Here is a 17,193-nt window from a genome sequence, read left to right on the forward strand (position 1 = left end):
AGCAACATCTGCGCAGCATATTTCTTCAAGTATAGAGGAAATACCACTACTTTAACTATCTGAAGTTATCTAAATTTCCCTGGCTTACCAAGTAGAAAGACTTAAAGCATTGCTTACTTGGGGATTACCTGGTATTGCAATTTATTATTCAATTGAATAGTCATTTTATGGGCCTACAGTTGGTGCTTTTATATAGAAATGTGAATGTATTAGGAGTTTAAGTTTATTATTCATGTAAAAGAGGATTAAAATGTTTGCAGATGAACAATGTCTTTAAAAAGTTGTTGAGATAGGAAAATGATCAAATACCAGGCAATATTTTATACCTAGTGAACACTTGATATCAGCATTTTAATACTTCTGCAAAGCAATAAAGCTGGAAATTGAGTGAAGTAATTCTTCAACTGAGTAGAGTAGAAAAAAATACAATTTTAGAATAGATTCCAGCCCAACATATAATGTCAATGAACAGTTTGAACACTACAACCAGTCCTGAGTGAAAATAGACAGTTAAATTCATCCCTAATGTTAATGCTGAAATCACTGGAATTGTGCCTGCTTACATTAGGTTGGAATATTTTTTTTTAGCTAATATGCCTTAAAGTATTTATTATCAGCTTCATAAAATACACCATTTAAGAACATATGGTTTGGCAAAACATCACCCTTTGCTTTAATGTTTCTGGAGTTTGAGTTTATAAAGGCTGTTTAACTGCTGAAGGAAGAAAATAGCTGAAGAGTGAAATCACCAGAACTGTTTGAGATATTAAAGCATTCTTACAAGAAACTTGCTTTTAAAGGCAGTCAGAGCGCTATTAAAAAGAGTGGTAATAGCAGCAGCAGCAGCAAGTCAAGCATATACATACCAGTTAATGTCTGCCTGGGTAGTTCACAGACTTCCACTCATCAAATTAGTGAATTTTTTGCTTTGATGACTATCTTTCAGTCTTTGTGACAAAGCTGACCCTGCACAGGCACATCTTCATTTTCTTCTTCATCCTTGGAGATGAAAAAGTGCACTTTCATGTAAGTCGTTAGGTGCTGGGAAGACATTTGTAAACAATCCTGTTTTAAAAGGAAAAGTCATGAACCTCAATGCCAACTTTTGTTAAAGCAGTTATTTGATAAGCTTAAAGTGAGATGCAGAGGGACAGAAGAAAGGACACAGTCACTGCTAGGATATAATTTAGTGCTTAAAAAAGAACTTAGAAGAGGATCACAGCTATAATTCAGGCTAATGTTTCATTTCATTTTATAGGGAGTCATTAGAAAATACTTTGAAGCATAAGAATGTCTTCCTACTGGGTTTCGGCTGATCTACGAAGGGAAGATCTCAAACAATTTAATAGAAAGTTATGTAAATATCCAGACTTCGAGATAAAAATAGACAATGTACTATGCAGAAAACTATCATCATTTCTGATACCCTTGGGTTTTGCCCTGAAAGTGCTTACTCACTAAAAAAAAATCTTAATGTCTCCAAGCCCCACTTACTTTCTGATTAGAGTATTATAGCTTACATGAGTAAGCATTTGCAGGATAAGTGCTTTTGTAAACAGTCTGAGAGAGGCCAGCAAGTGAATGAGCACTGGAATGGAATGATCCATTTAGCTGTCCAGGAAGCTTGGGTATATCCAAGTCCTGCCCTGCAGGCAGTAAATTACCTTGCTGTGAGTAAGCAGGGCTTGTAATCAGCAAAGCCTCTTAGACAAGAACTACATTTGCTTGTGCAACTACCATAACTCTAAATAAATAAATAGCTAGCTGTAGGTGTCTGACAGCACTTTGGGGATCTGAAGGTCTCAGGTAGCTAAGCATAAGTAAAGTGATGGATTCAAGTGGTTTGGACTTGATGAAAAGAAGCCTCCACATAAAGGTTAAGGTGTACAGTATCAAGAGACACTTCAAGAGAGGAAAAGGCTGTAGCTTCTGTACCTCCCAGTAAATCCACATCTATCTCCAAGAACCTGATAAATGTCTTTATCATGTTCAAACTAATTTGCATGAAAAGCAAAAGAAGAAAATGTCTTCTGTATCTATCAGCTATTTGAAAATCCAGAATTTAGTACAATGTGTACATACATCCCCTAAGAAAGAAGAGGGGAACAGAAAAAGTAAAAGATTGTAACATTCCAGTGATGCTAAATTTGTTAGAAGGTCAGCGTGGCTGTAATTCTGAGATACCAGAAATTTTTACTTTCAACCCAAAATCGTGAAGTTCAGCCTTTCACAGAATCACAGAACAGCTGAGGTTAGAAAGGGGCTGGGGAGGTCATCTTGCTCAAACCCCCTTCTCATGGAGGGTCCTAGAGCAGGGCAACACAGAACCCTCTTCAGACAGCTTTTGGATATTTCCAAGGGTAGAGAGTCAAAAAACTCCCTGGGCAACCTGTGCTGGCACTCCATCATCCTCACAGTGTTTTCTAATGTTCAAAGGGAATCTCTTGTGTTTCAGTTTGTGACCATTGACTTATGGGCACATCTGAAAATAACCTGACTGTTGTCTTTGTGCCCCCCCTTCAGGTATTTACACACATTTATAAGATGCTCCTAAGCCTTATCCTCTCAGGATGAACAGTCACAGTTGTCTTTGCCTTTAGTCATACAAGAGAAGCTCCAATTCCTTCATCATCTTAGTGACATTTTGATGGATTTTCCCCTACAGTTCCATCTCTCTGTTGTATTGGGGAACTCAGAGCAGGATCCAGCACTGCAAATGCAGCTTCACAAGTGCTGAAAACAGAGTACCTTTATTTTACGTAAAGATACCTTAAAATACATACCTGGTAGAAAAGGGCTGTTTTTCACAATTTACAGAGATATATATGTGGGAAATTTTTCAGTACTAAATATAGACTAACAGGAAATGGGAGCGTCTGTCATTATAAAATTGCTGGCATGAAGTAATAATTTTAAAAAGAAAACACCACCAGAAAAAAACAAACAAACAAACAAACAAAAGAAAATCAGACAAGAAAAACAATATGAAAAAAGAAAATTGCATAGGATTGATCTCTTCTAGTTGAAATGTATATTTTCCATAGGTAGTAGCTCTTACAGAGCTGAAGTATCCAACCAGAAGACCACTGCACATCAGCACAGAGTGTCAACACTTTTCTGTAGAGAAACTAAGAGATACAGCACAAGCTAAATAATATTGAAAAAAAACCTCATCTTAATTCATGCAGGAGAAAATTATCATTTCATTGTCAAATTGAATTATTTCCTTCCTCAACAAGGGTATTCCAGTTTCACCACTTATTTTCAGATCATGGCAAAATCCTCAAGTAGTGAGCCTTAGATGTAACCTCTTATAAAATGTTAACATATTTTAAAAGTTCTGCTCAAATTAACCTATAATTTCCTGCTGAAACCAGGGAAGAATGATAACCACATTAAGAGAGGGTTACTGAATTCATTATCATAAGTATTCTGAAAACTGTGCAAGAAAATTCTCAATGCACAGTGCACTTAGTATCCACGTTTAGACACAAAATGAGGAATTTCAGAAGCCAGATGCAAAAGCAGTGCCACTTTGAAGATGTTTTTTTTTCTGCATATCTGATACAGAAGTGACTTGTGAATTCAAGCACTTGCTATGAGACAAAGTTTCATTTCAAGACTCATTTCTCCTTCAGAATAGAGCTTTCCAGACTTTTTCTACTTTCCAGTTCACGCTCTATTCATATCTCATACACCTGAAGATGCCATCGCTTTCAGTGCTATTTGATCACTTTAGGGTGTTTAATTCAGATGGTAGGCACCTTTGTGATTCTCAAGATTTATTCTTGAGGGAGCAGCATATGAGTCAAGTGGAAAGTCCTATCATGATCCCTCAGGAGTTTACCTTAGTCCTCTCCTACGATGCAAAGCTCAGAGACATTGATTTTACAGCTGAAAAATGAACGTTATTTGCTATCTGTGGAAAATATATGTCATTTCAAACACCCAACCAGCTTTTGTTGAGACCAATTTGTACTGAGGAAGATTTTCACAAGTTCAGTCAATATTCATCCCATGGCTTAGTAAGCATCTCTTACAAGTAAATGTTGACTGGGAGAACTTCTGCAAATTGTTGGCTCCTACTCATCATGTAGGATACATAAAAAATTCACTTTGGCAGTACCAAGAGTTTGAAGAGAAATCCAGATGCCACATCTAAAAAGAGCTCTACAGATCTAAGCAGGTGTGTGATGACTCTACTGAGCCCTTCAAACCATGCTCACATCCCCAAATCTGGAAAGATGCAGGGGGAGAGTTCAGGCCCTCCTGCTGACACCAGCATTCACCCCACACAGCATCTGCTTAAACTGCATACAGGGGACAGATAAAAGTTCCACTGTGTCAAAGGCATTACTAAAGTCCAGGTACACAACATTCACATCCTCTTCCTCATCCACTTAGAGGGTCACCTTGCCACAGAAGGATATCAGGTGAGTTAAACAGGACCTGTCTTTCATATACCCATGCTGCCTGAGCCTGATCTCCAGGTTGTCTTGCACATAGCTCATAGTGGCATTCAAGATGACTTGCCTCATGACCTTTCCTGGCATGTAGTACCTGCAGATCATCCCTCTGACTAAAATAAGATTGTGGATATGGAGGAGGAAAGAAAGAACCATGCCTTGTTTCTTCTTGGTTTTTTTTGAGATATAAACCATAGCAGAGCTCAACCAAAAACCTCCTTTTCTCATTCTGTACTAGAAGCAAGACCACAAAAGCAATGCCTTTCATCAACATTTCCTAACTTTTTATTATTCTCCTGACATAGCTATAAGTAAATAGCCACACTTGTTCAAAAAGTATGAGTGCTTATTCGCTCTGTCGAGCAGAGTATCTTAATGGGCAGCTAGCAGACTGTCTTTCTTAATAAAATGTGAACCAAAAGTCTGGGAGGCATTTTTGAACAAAATTATGTGTTTAACATGGAAAATACTCAATGAGCTCAGAGAAGCCAATGGATTCAAACTAGATCTGGATATTTCCCAGTGCTTTCTATCATTTGCAGTGCGAATTAACATATTTGCAAGGCTGGCTTCAATTCCCCAGCTGACATCAATTACGCCAATAGATTCACAAGTATTAATTTTCTACAATAAATGGAAAAAGGAAAATATAGTTGCCAATATATAAAGGTGCTAACTAAATTACTTCCAGGATGTATTGTTCTTCAATGTTGTATAATTAGCTAACTTTCTTAATCTACATCACCAGCGTCAGCTTGCTGTTCAACTAATACAGATGTAAAAGAAACAAATCTTTACAAAACCAGGAGATGCTACAGCTTCAGCAAAGAAAACTCATCTGTTAAGAAAGCTTTTTTCAAGTGACTTTCAACAGGCCTTGGGGGCCTGCTAAGTTTGGCAAAAATGAACATGTCAGGTTTCATTGAAAAACACTGCCTGGCTAAAATGGGACTCTGAAAGATGAGCCACCTGCTTTATTAATAACATCACAAGATTTTTCTTGTTTGTTTGTTTTGTAGACACAAATCTCTGTTCCACAGATAATTTTAAAATGTGAACAAAGATTTAAAAACAACTGGAGTTATTTTTTAAGGCTCTTCCCCCTCCCTGTCATCATATGCCTCATAAATATAAGGCTTTTGAAAAAAAATATTTTCCCTTCCTTCTGTTTTGGCCCCAGGGAATATCTACAGAAAAATAAAACTGAATCTACAGTATGAGGGAATCAAAACCGTAAAATGTGAGCAGCATTACTGGAGAAATTGCTGAAAGACCAGTCACAAATCTCACTGGGGGCAAGATGACAGGTACATTAACTTATCTGCAGACCACTTTAAAGCCCAGAAAAGGCACAGCACAGTGAAGAGGCAGATGGCAGAAGTCATCTGAGTTGAAAGGTCACTGCTTTAATATTGGTGACACTTGGTAACCTGCACTCCAGTCCAGTCAGTGGCAGGATGCTGATAACCACAGGGAGGCCTGCACTGCTTTTTTACAGCACACAGCATTTTCTCTCACTTTTAAAGCTTCTGTCCCAAACCCACCAGACACTGAGAAATCAAACTTGGTATAGCAAGACCTTCACCCACTACTTAAAGCAGCTGGATCAAAACCAGCTGCTTTTGACTTAGAGCAGCACTGATGGCTTCAGACTGGGGGAAAAACAAGGGGTGATCTTGTGTTCAACTGGGATGCGTTGGGGCATTTCACAGGCAGGTATCACAGAGATAATACTGACTGGATGGAGAATGCCAGGAAACTCACAGGCAATGTTTCCACCACATTTTCTTTCTAAAACCTGTGGAAAACATATTTAAAATCAGTGTGAATATGAATATTAGATGTGGCACATTCATACCATGAAGCAGAATTAATATTGAGAAAGAGCAAAATGGTTGACCTTGCTTGTCCTGTTGACGTTTGAACAATTAGTTCTTGTGACTGACTACCATTCACAGCAGTTTTCTCCACTCATTCATGAAATTAAAAAAATACGCGATTTCTTTTACAGCTATTTAAAATGTGTAAAACACAGCAAAAGAATATTTCCAGCTACTGCTTTCTTAGAAGAATAATAGGCTAAGAAAGAGCTATGTTTTGCTTACTTTTCCAAATTCCTTCTTGTTTTTCAGTTTCTAAACAGTCAAAAATACAAATTACTTTATGAAGCATTTCTTTGTAATTCATGTTTCTTTACCTAATATATATGTATAATCACTTAATTCAAGTCAGTATTGAAGAAGATAATCTGACAGTAAAAGAGAAGGCTACAACTCCAGACAGACATATGGGAGAAAGCATTGCAGTTGAGATTTTCCATAGTAGTCTGCTTTACCAGCAGAGAAATAAGGCGTGCTCCCAGGGTGACATTCATTCACCCTTCTGCCCTTCAGAACACCAATATTAGATAACAACATCTTCATTCTGTATGTCCAGAACAGTTATCTCAACCCTGCAGTACACACAATACAGGGGAACAAGACACAGGGCTGTCATCACCCAGAACACGATGTTTTTATAAAAAGCACTGGGGTTCAGTTGTGAGGGATGCCCCATCCAAACTGGTCAAATTGTACTCAGCTAAACTGTTTGAGTTTAGCAGAAGATAAATAATCTCATCATCTTTAGATGACACTCCAGCAACACATTACAGTAGTTTGGGTTTTCACTTCAGCCACTATTGGCTGCCAGCAATCACACTATTAAATTTAAGTCTAGCAGCCTTTTGACGGATACCCACTTCAGCCTAGTAGAAACTGCATGGATCTAGAATTGCTTTTAAACGTGATGTGTGGTTTGAGGGGTTGAGAAGCTGCTTATTATTGTTTGGAAGTTGCTAATTTGTCAGAATTGTTTTATGAAGCTTCCTGTGAAGCTTGTTCAGAGCTGAGGTAGATTTCAAAAACATCCTATTTGCCATTTATGGTCCCTGATCAGCTCCTTTGCAGCATGTCAGAGTACCTGGGATTTGGCAAAACTCAGGGTCTCCAGCTGGCTCCTCTCCATCTGGCATATCCTGCATATAAAGTTCCTGCCTCCTTCAGGGGAAAAAAAAATTAATGAAACTGAACCTCATAAAAATTCTCTGTAGAGTGAGTTGTGTTTCTGCCTACTGATATCACAAGATGTTGTAAAATTAAAACCATTCAGCCTTTCAGTTACTGTTAAGGCTATGTCAGTTTAGTAAGTAAAATAAGCTGGGTGATGACTCAGCATGAGTAAGAGACAAAAGAGACTGTAGATGGGATGGATGAAGGTCCTTTTCTCTTTACCAAGCACGTAGGCAACACAGCTCACTTCAAACACATATGAACTTTATGTCAATCTCCTTTCATCATTTCTGTCTTAACTGGCTTATTCCTTTGCCTGAAAAACCTGCACCTATTCTGGACTGGTTCCCCATCTTCCCCACCTTGAGACCTGATTTGTGGTCCTCTCTCATATTTCCCTGTTGATTCTTTGTTCCAGCTACTTCCTCAGACTGCTCTGTACTTGATTAGTATTTTCTGCTGCATGATTACCCTGCCCTGTTTTTTTTTCCTCATACACAACAGGAAGAAGGTTGATTTGTCCACAAATATCTCAATCCTCACACCACCAACTCCTCTAATTTAGCAACTGGCATCCTAAGCATTGTATGGTTTAGCAGTTTCATCCACAGACCACTAATGTGGTCTGGCAACAGCAGTTTAGAACCTTTTGGTGTTGACAATTAACCAAGCTCATCAGCAAACTCAAAAAATATGGAAAACCTTCCTTGAATTCTCTTTAGTTGACTGATCCCCAAGGTGGACACTGCTGTTGGAATTGCATGCTTTCCCACAGCTCATCATTCCTCTGACAGTGCCAGCACATTGCAGGGACTGACTTTACTCATAAAAAATTGTGTTTGTCTATAAAGAGACAATATATAAGAGGAACAAGTACATTTTAGCTTCTTCATTTAAAAGCTTCCTGAAATGCAGAAAAATAACCAACCAGATACCCAAAACAAAACACACAGGTCTTGTATTTTCTTTAATTCTACATTATTTTCTTGTCATACACCATCCTGTCAATAACACTTGGACTTCTAAGGGTTCCTCAGGTTGGTTCTATTGCTATTCCATTTTTTTCTTTATTTCCTGTGTGGCATTGATGTTATATTTCCTCCTGATTTCAAAGAGCAGGGTACAAAACAAGATTTCCTATTGGAAATATAATTTTTATGTTGTGCCCCTGACATTAATAAACAGTTCACATAGACTTCAAAGGTCATTTATGTTGCTCTTCTTATTTATTAGGGGTCTACCATGACTAGTAAAAATGCAGGACAAAACCCAACAAACAAGATGTATTTTGCAGAGTAATATTTTTCTATCACTTTATAGTTACAGTCACAGCTGTGCAACACACAACTTACTGAGTTGAAGGCTGGGACAGAAGTTTATTGTATTCATCATCATGTAACTGAGAATTGTAAATGCAACTTAATGGTTATAGGAAAATATTTTGAATACTCACAAACTATGACAGGAAAAAAAAGTTGTAATAATTGTCATGAATTAAACACTGCCTTTGCATGAAGGAAAACTGCCATCTTATTTCTGGATATGATATGACTATCATCCTCAGTTCAAGCCCTTTCATTGTGCATGTGTCTAGCATTTCAGCTGATGACACATCCCATTGAATTCTTTCTTTTTTCCTTAGCTTTCTTTAATACCTCCTATGTCAAAATCTGCCTTAGCTGTTTGGAACATGCTGTAGTCTAGTCTGATGATTAAAACATGACATAGTGTGTTTGGATCTCAGAAAGCCTCTGGTGAAAGCCTGATGTAACTAGCCCTTCTCATCTGAGAGGAGTTCAGCTGCACTATAGAGGACATTGTATACAGAACCAATTAAAATACAGACAAGCTGACACTGTCCATAAGTAAATCTGCTATTAAAAAACAACCAAAGGTGGCTAGGAGGAGAGTGATTTGATTTGACTCATCCCTTATAAAAGTTTTCATGTTTCTATGCCTTGTCTCTCCTTCCCTTTGCTTCTTTATATGGATCCTTTTAAACAAGATCTCACAGAAAGCTTATTTCCTTTAGTCACCTAAAAAGTAATTAACAATAAGCTATCTTTCTTCTTAATAGCAATCCACTTTGTTCAGCTTCTCATGAAAAATCAGAAGAAATTAAGCACTCGGAATAAGGTAATCAAAGTAGACACTGGGATAGAGAAGAAAGACCAATAAATACAGGTTTCACCAGGAATATAATTATGAAAAATCGAGATCTATTTTACAGCAAATCAACACAGAGTACTAGCATATATATGGTATATAAAATGAATATAATTAAAAGTATGAGAATTTCTAGTAAATATTAGTAGCACTAAAAAGGAAAGGAATTAAATGTTCTAACATAAATTATTTGAAACAGATTTATTTTGGTTTTACTCTTCAGTACAAATCTTTCTTGCTATTACATTCAAAGACTTCTAAATAAATTTGTCTCATCTTTTACTATTTAAATTAACTTTATGCTGTTAATTAGAGTGATGGGGAGTGCTATCCAGCAACCTACAGGCAAAAAACACTGTATACACAGTAATTACAGCATCTGGTTACTTCAAAAAATATCAAGACAAAGCAAGCAATCTGCTCCCAAGATGTTAATTAGCCTCCACATAACAAAAATGACTCATGATGGATTTAAAGGCATGCAATGTGTCAGAGAGGGGAATGGATAGACACATCATCCAGCTGTGGAAAAAATGAAACTAACTCAGAACTCTTCACCCTTGTTTGAAGTAGAGAAATGCAGTAAGCTGCGTCATGTGCATAAACTTATGATCTCAAAATAGATAGGAATGATGGTATTTAATTTTTTAAAAACAAAGAGAAATTGAGGGGGGAAAAAATCTCACAATGCATATGAAGAAAGACCTCAGCTCCAGTGCTCAAAATGTGCCATTGTATTAGTGCAGAAGAGTTACAGTTTTGGCAGACGGATTCTTGCCTAATTCGGATATCACAGTAAAGCTAAGGCTGATGTAGTACCAAAGATCAGCACACAACAACTGAAGCCATTTTGTGAGAGCACAGGATCTACAACACTGACAAGTACTCCAGTTAGACAATTTAAAAATTATAATGAAGGCTGATGTGATGAGATTGCCTCACAGAAGTGTATTGTTTTGTGCAAGTCCCATCCTCTGAATAAACATGTTCAAGGAGACCTACAAATTGAGAATTTCAATCAACCAGTGTTACAGCAACAAAGAGATTGTAAAAAGCACACACTGGTAGAATACAAGGATTAATGAAAGCATCACCAGGGAGATTATTTTTATCAGAAAAAAAAAAAAGCTTATCTGAATTATCACATACTTCAGTACTCTTTCTTGTCACAAAAAAGCTTTCAGACATTTGGCCATTTCTTGTGCAATGATCATTTCACTTTTCTGTGTCACATTTCACATTTCTCTTTGTTTTTAAAAAAGTAAATACACATAGACATATCCTGAATGCTCAGCTTAGTCTGACATGCATCATATTACTGCTTTGACTGCCTCCATGTGAACTTCAGAATAAGTATCAGGAAGGTTTGATTATTCATTCAAACCTGTCCACTTGCATTAATGCTCTGGTAATGACAAATTATATGAGGGATTCTTCAGCAGTCTTTAGAGGATCTAAGTAGGGCACAATGGGCTTAATTCTTAACTGTTCTGTAATAATATGACTGCACTAAATTCTGGTGATGTTGCATAAAACTCTATCACTATGAATACAATGTGTACAATGAAGATTAATAATTAAACTTGCAGTTTTATGCATTCTAGATGGGGTAAAGCCCTATGCTCTCTCTGAAGTAACTCAAAAGCCTCTGTAGTCAGGCGGATTTTTGGAAAAAGTTAGCGTAATTAGGTACTGGACCTCTTTTCCTAATTTCAAGGCCAACTAAATGTAATAAGTATTAACAACCAGAAGTTTCTCTTGTTTTTAGAGTTTTTCTCTGAGGAGAAAGGAATTCTAAATAATAGACTATATTTTGGCAAAGCTGTTGGGAAAAATATTTTGATTCAGCAGTCCTGAACCGAATAATTTATGAAAGATTTGTTGACAAAGATTAATTTCTTGTTTTAAACCTCTTATTCAGAACCGTCTCTGCTTGGCAGTTGTTAGTCTTGGTGCTTTTCCAGCTGCCAAATTTCAGTAAAACTGAAACCTTTGGCTTAGTTTTTACTCCTTTTATTTAATAAACGGTTTCAGTAGTAATCAAACTTGCACTGAACCTGGAAGAAAGTATCAGTTGCAAACAAAGTAAAAACATTAAGAGCCTTTTTTTTTTTATTACACTATTGACCTACTAGGGAAGAAGTAGTGTTTGATTAAAAAATAAGTGCTCCAGCAGAATTATGCTTAATGGCATCCAAGGATGTTGCCCCACAATGGTCTTTTGATCCATTCTGCATAATCATTTCATATACTGTTTGACTTAGTCCTCAGGAATACCTGAGACACGATCAAAGAACGGGGCAGAAGTAATTCCAACTGCTCTAGCAACCACTGACTTCCCCAAGGATTAATGAGCCCCCTCTCCCCAAAGCGCATGTCCCAACTTCTATGTAATACAGCTGCAGAAATCTGGGCATCCTCAACACAAGTGCTCCTCCACCCACATAGCTTAGAGGCTGTGTACACAGAAACAGAATTTGGAGTCTGTCTGACAGTCCTAGTGTAGGGGATGGCTGCAGCTCCATGATGGGCATGCTCTGTTATCTGGCAGAGAAAGGCTGAGTGTCTCCTGAGCATTTCCATGAGAAACGTGGCATCCACCTGCTTGAAAGGTCAGACATCTCTGCTGTACAGGAGTCAAGGTAAAATTTGCAGATGGAATGAAAGAGGGTCGGCATTTCCTTCTACTTTCTTATCTTTTGCCAGCTAAATCATGGTCCTTGCTGTCAGGATTTTGGAGGAATTAGGATCTTATCTACAGGAGATGCACATTCATTAGAAGCAACACTGTTTAATCTAAATTAGACCACTGAAATCAATGCAGTCAGGGCAGATTTAGAACACTCAGTTTGCAAACAGAATCTAGTCCTTAACTTGCTTACTATACTATTTTTATACTGTGACCTATTTTGTAGTTATCTTTGGAGAGGAATGTTTAAGTAAAGAACATGGTAAAAAAATGTGTTTCATTTACATGCTTTACATACTATTTAATTTATTCCACAGATAGATATATGCATTTGTTTAATTGAATAACTATTTCAAAAATAGATAGAAAAACTGCCTAAAAATGCTAAAATTTTAACAAAAAGCTTATTCAGTTATAGCTGAAGCTTTCAAAAGGGGTTTAGAGATTCTGTTCTATTAAGGTTCAAGCTTGCTTTATCTACATGACTGCAGTGTAATTTAATTCCTACTTACTATTTCATTTGTAAGGTGAAAGACTTCAGGTAATTTAGAATATACGAATATATTCATACATGACATTATAAAGAATAGCTCATGTGTGTGTCAAAATGTATTGACTTAGCCATTTAAAAAAATAAAAAGCTGAATAAAAAAGAGCACCTGGAGAAAGATCTAGGTTTTATATATAAATAAATGAAAAAAAACCCACTAAAAAGAAAACACAATTATGATTCTGTTACATATAGAAAAATTTCACACATCCCTCCCCCCATTTATTTAAAGACTGTGAAGAAAGCAAAAACACTTCAATATTTGACTTAATCTGCATAAGCAAGAGGTAGATCAAGTAGGATTTTAGTTTAGTTGCTCTGAAAATGCAGATTGCCTTCACACTTTGTGATATGTCACAGGGGAAAAAAAAATAGCCTGCACTTTCAATCCTATTTTAAACAGGATCTATGAATAATATCTGGACTCATCCATCCATGTCAGACCTAAGGCTTGTGATTTCTTCTAAAATAGCCCAGTCCACACCAGCACGGTCTCCAAGCCTGCATTTCACATAACCGCTGCACTCCAGCTGCAATGGTCTCCACTTGAGTCCTTACACATGCCTGTTAACATTGTGTATCATGTTAGTAATGCCTGTTAGCATTGCTTCTCAGCAGCTAGTTCTGATAATTTCCAAAGGCAAATACAAATAAAGACATTTTGGGGGTTTATTTCAACATTTAGCCCATTTCTTCCTGCCCACAGTCTATGCTAATATCTGATTTTTGTCAGCAACCCTTGGTGCCTCATGTGCACACCTCTGGCAAGCTCTTTATTGTGCCTGCCTGCCAAACTCTTCTCCAGAAAAATGGCATTAACACATAAAAATCTTATTGATACTCATATGCTCATTTTGCACATCACTGCATTCATTTTCTTACCAAGATTAAAATATTTATCAAAATTTGTTAGAGCCAGCTGTATTTGACTGGGTTATGTTTAGAAGCAAGGAGTTTGATCCAGATGTCATTCTTCATAGTCCATCTGCTAGTTCTTCTAAAGGATTTTTAAATACATATGCTTTTCTCATTTTAAACAGTGTTTTCAGTTCATTCTTCCATCACCCAGAACATATAATGGTCAGGCAATGTTTATAGTTTGCTTGCTGGATCTAAAAAGCATCTTCCTTGCTTTGTAAATGCTCTAAATCTTTTTTACCATTCTCATGAGTTTGTAGGAGAGCTCCACTTCTAAATCTTTTACACAGAAACATTTAAAGATCTTTTAATCTGTTTTCTTTCCTTCTCATACTAAACTCATATTTCTCATACTAAACTAAAAATTCTCTTTGTTCTTTGCTAAATGGCTTCTGCATTTCAATAAGGTAGGTACAATCAGAGTTTATATATTATTGGAAACCAGATCTAAAGCTTGCAGAATATTGCTCAAGTTTCAGTATCTGACTATTTTTTAAAAGGTGGGAAAGAATGCAGCCTGAAAAATGTAAGGAAAAAAAGAAGCAATACCTCCATTTCAATTTTAGAAGGGTTCCTTTACAAAATAAACAATGAAAATGTATTTCTGTAGGTGGAAAGCAAGATTATCTTGATATTATTAATTGGCTTACTTAATGTTTATTCTGGACATTGATGAATATGCAAATGAAACTCAGAGTCAACTACTATTCTTTCAGACTGCTCCTTGGTTGTTGTTTTATGAAGGTGGTGGTGGGAGAGGGGATTAATTTCTTGGGGTTTTCTAACTCACTAAACATGATCAGCTGAACAGATAAAATCCACAATCCAAGTATACTTATCTGCTAATAACTTTCCTTCTTCTGGTGGTTATTGAGAAAGAATTGTGGAAAAACCACGTTATTTTGGTTCTCAAAATATTTGTCCTATGTGGGATCCTTTTTTCCTACATCTCTGGTGATGAAGAAAAATAGAAGAGACTCAATTCAGACTGAGTCTGATGCCTTTTGTAATGACTACTCTCTAATATTGTTTAATTGCCTGTGAAGATGCAAACAGGCCTAAAATCCATAATAATTAGCTCAAAATAACTGGCTGAAGTTCAGGCAAATCATCCAATATCAGCATTTCTGGTTACTTTGCAGAGTAAAAAGAAGAAAATTAAGAGGGATAATCAGTGAATGCAGTAGAAAGTGGAGGGGGAAGGTTTATTTGCTAAGAATATGTGTTCTAGCACATCTTTTTGCTTTTCCTGTACGCTGCAGACAGCAAACATAAGGCCATATAAGCCATAGTCAACATCTACACATTGAAATTCATATTTGCAGGCTAGCTATGAGCCAAAATTTGCAAGGAGAAAAAGAAACTACTGAGAAAGACACAATAAAGAAATGCAGAAACAAGTAACCCCTGCTTCTCTATCAGTTAGAAAGAGAAAATATCTGTAGCCTGCAAAATTTGGCACTTTTTTTTTTTTAGGTCAATGAACCACTTGCACTTTGGCCTGTGTTAAATGGGATTCTTCAAGTGATATCAGTACATTTAACATCACCAGTTGCTGCTACATTCTAGAAGACAAACTAACTGAAATGGGAGCTGGGTACTGTTTATCAATTCATCTGAACACACACTTCTCAAGGTTTGAAATTGCTGCTGTTTTCACATTGCAGCTAGAAATTAATATCAAACCAGTGAGTTTGCTGCATGAAAATAGGTCACAGTGGAAGCACATACTAGCTAGAAACCAGCACACCACTTACATATATATGGGGCTATAATTGAGTCTGTAATTAAAAACTTACCTTACACTAGGAAATAAAACAGTAATATAGGAAAAAAAAAAAAAACAAAAAAAACCAAAACAAAGTAACAACAAAACCCCCATCAAACTTCAGATAAAGCCTAGACAGTATTGTTTCTATTTATGGCTAACAGGAGGAAGCTAGCCATAAATATATCTTTTATATCCTCTACAATCTGCCTCCAACAAATGAGCTTATTATATCCAGATGAGAATAAGAATAAGAATACTCTGGAACCTGTGGTTTATGCAGACAAATTGCAGAGAAAAAAAAATACAGTGTAGGAGATAAAACAAATAACAAATATATTCATTTCTCTCTTTCATGTCATTGCTGTGGACAATAATATTACTTGTACTGTGTTGCTGATTTTTCCACTGACATCTTTATTCCAGTCTTGAACATTCCAATTAACATTCTGCTTGGCTGCAAAGAAAAAAAAAACAGATTGAAAGAGTAATGTGAGCAGCAGGTCTTTTAAAGAACAATTCTGGAATATGAGTGTATGCACTTGAGATGAGTAGATTGTACGGTATATCTTCACACATCTTGTATTTCAACATTTCTTTAAAGTTGTTGAAATTTTTTTTTCCTAAAATTTTGGTATTGTAAACACTGATATTGGAAAATATTTTTAACCATCTTACAACTCTGAAAAAAAAAAATTCCCATAAATGCCTGGCAGACAGGTCTAAAAAACTTGCTGGAGGCTAAGATTATGATTCATTATTGAACTTCTCTCACATTTTTCTTCAATGATTCAGAGAAAAATTAATTTTATCTCAAGCTCGTTAAATTACTGTAACCAAGTACATATACATACATAACAACATACTGTAATATTTTGGTTTAAATAAAACAACTGAAAAATTAGCCATGGTCACATACATATCTGCCTTCCTCACAAAGTTACATAGATAAAAGTATGATTGGAGATACCACAACAATATCTTTTAAAGTAACAATATCCTTAACTGCTTTCAGAAATTTTGATTTATTTGGAAACTCAGGGGAATAACCTTTATTATGTTTAGGTGAAGTATTGAACTTGTATTCCATTGTTTTGAATTAATTATTTTGCCTGTAAAATTGGGATCAATGCTGCTTCTACTGAGATTAATGGTAAAACACCAACAAAATGAGCAGGGCTGGATCTTCCTCATCCCATAAATATCTACTATTTATATATCAATTTATATATGATCCTTCAAAAGAGTACAATTATACTCAGTAGTGAAGTGCTGCTCATTTTCCTCCATACCTTTCAGAGAAAAGAATACACTGACTAAACATCAGTGGGCTGCACAAGAAACTTGCAATGAGCTCTTAGTTCTGATCAGTTTTCTTTGAAAAGAAACATTTTAAAATCTATGTATGAACTGCACACAAAATTTCCATTTTTTCTGACCATTCCAAATCCTAATTCAATATGCATTAGTTGGGCTTCTGTCAACATAATTGGCTACAGCAGTCAGATTTTCAGAAGGGCTTAACTTCAGCTTTGCCACCAAAACAAATAAGATTATCAGAACAAGCCCTGCATACAAGATGCTGA

Source organism: Vidua chalybeata, chromosome 1, assembly GCF_026979565.1.
Source record: "Vidua chalybeata isolate OUT-0048 chromosome 1, bVidCha1 merged haplotype, whole genome shotgun sequence".
NCBI lineage: Eukaryota > Metazoa > Chordata > Aves > Passeriformes > Viduidae > Vidua > Vidua chalybeata.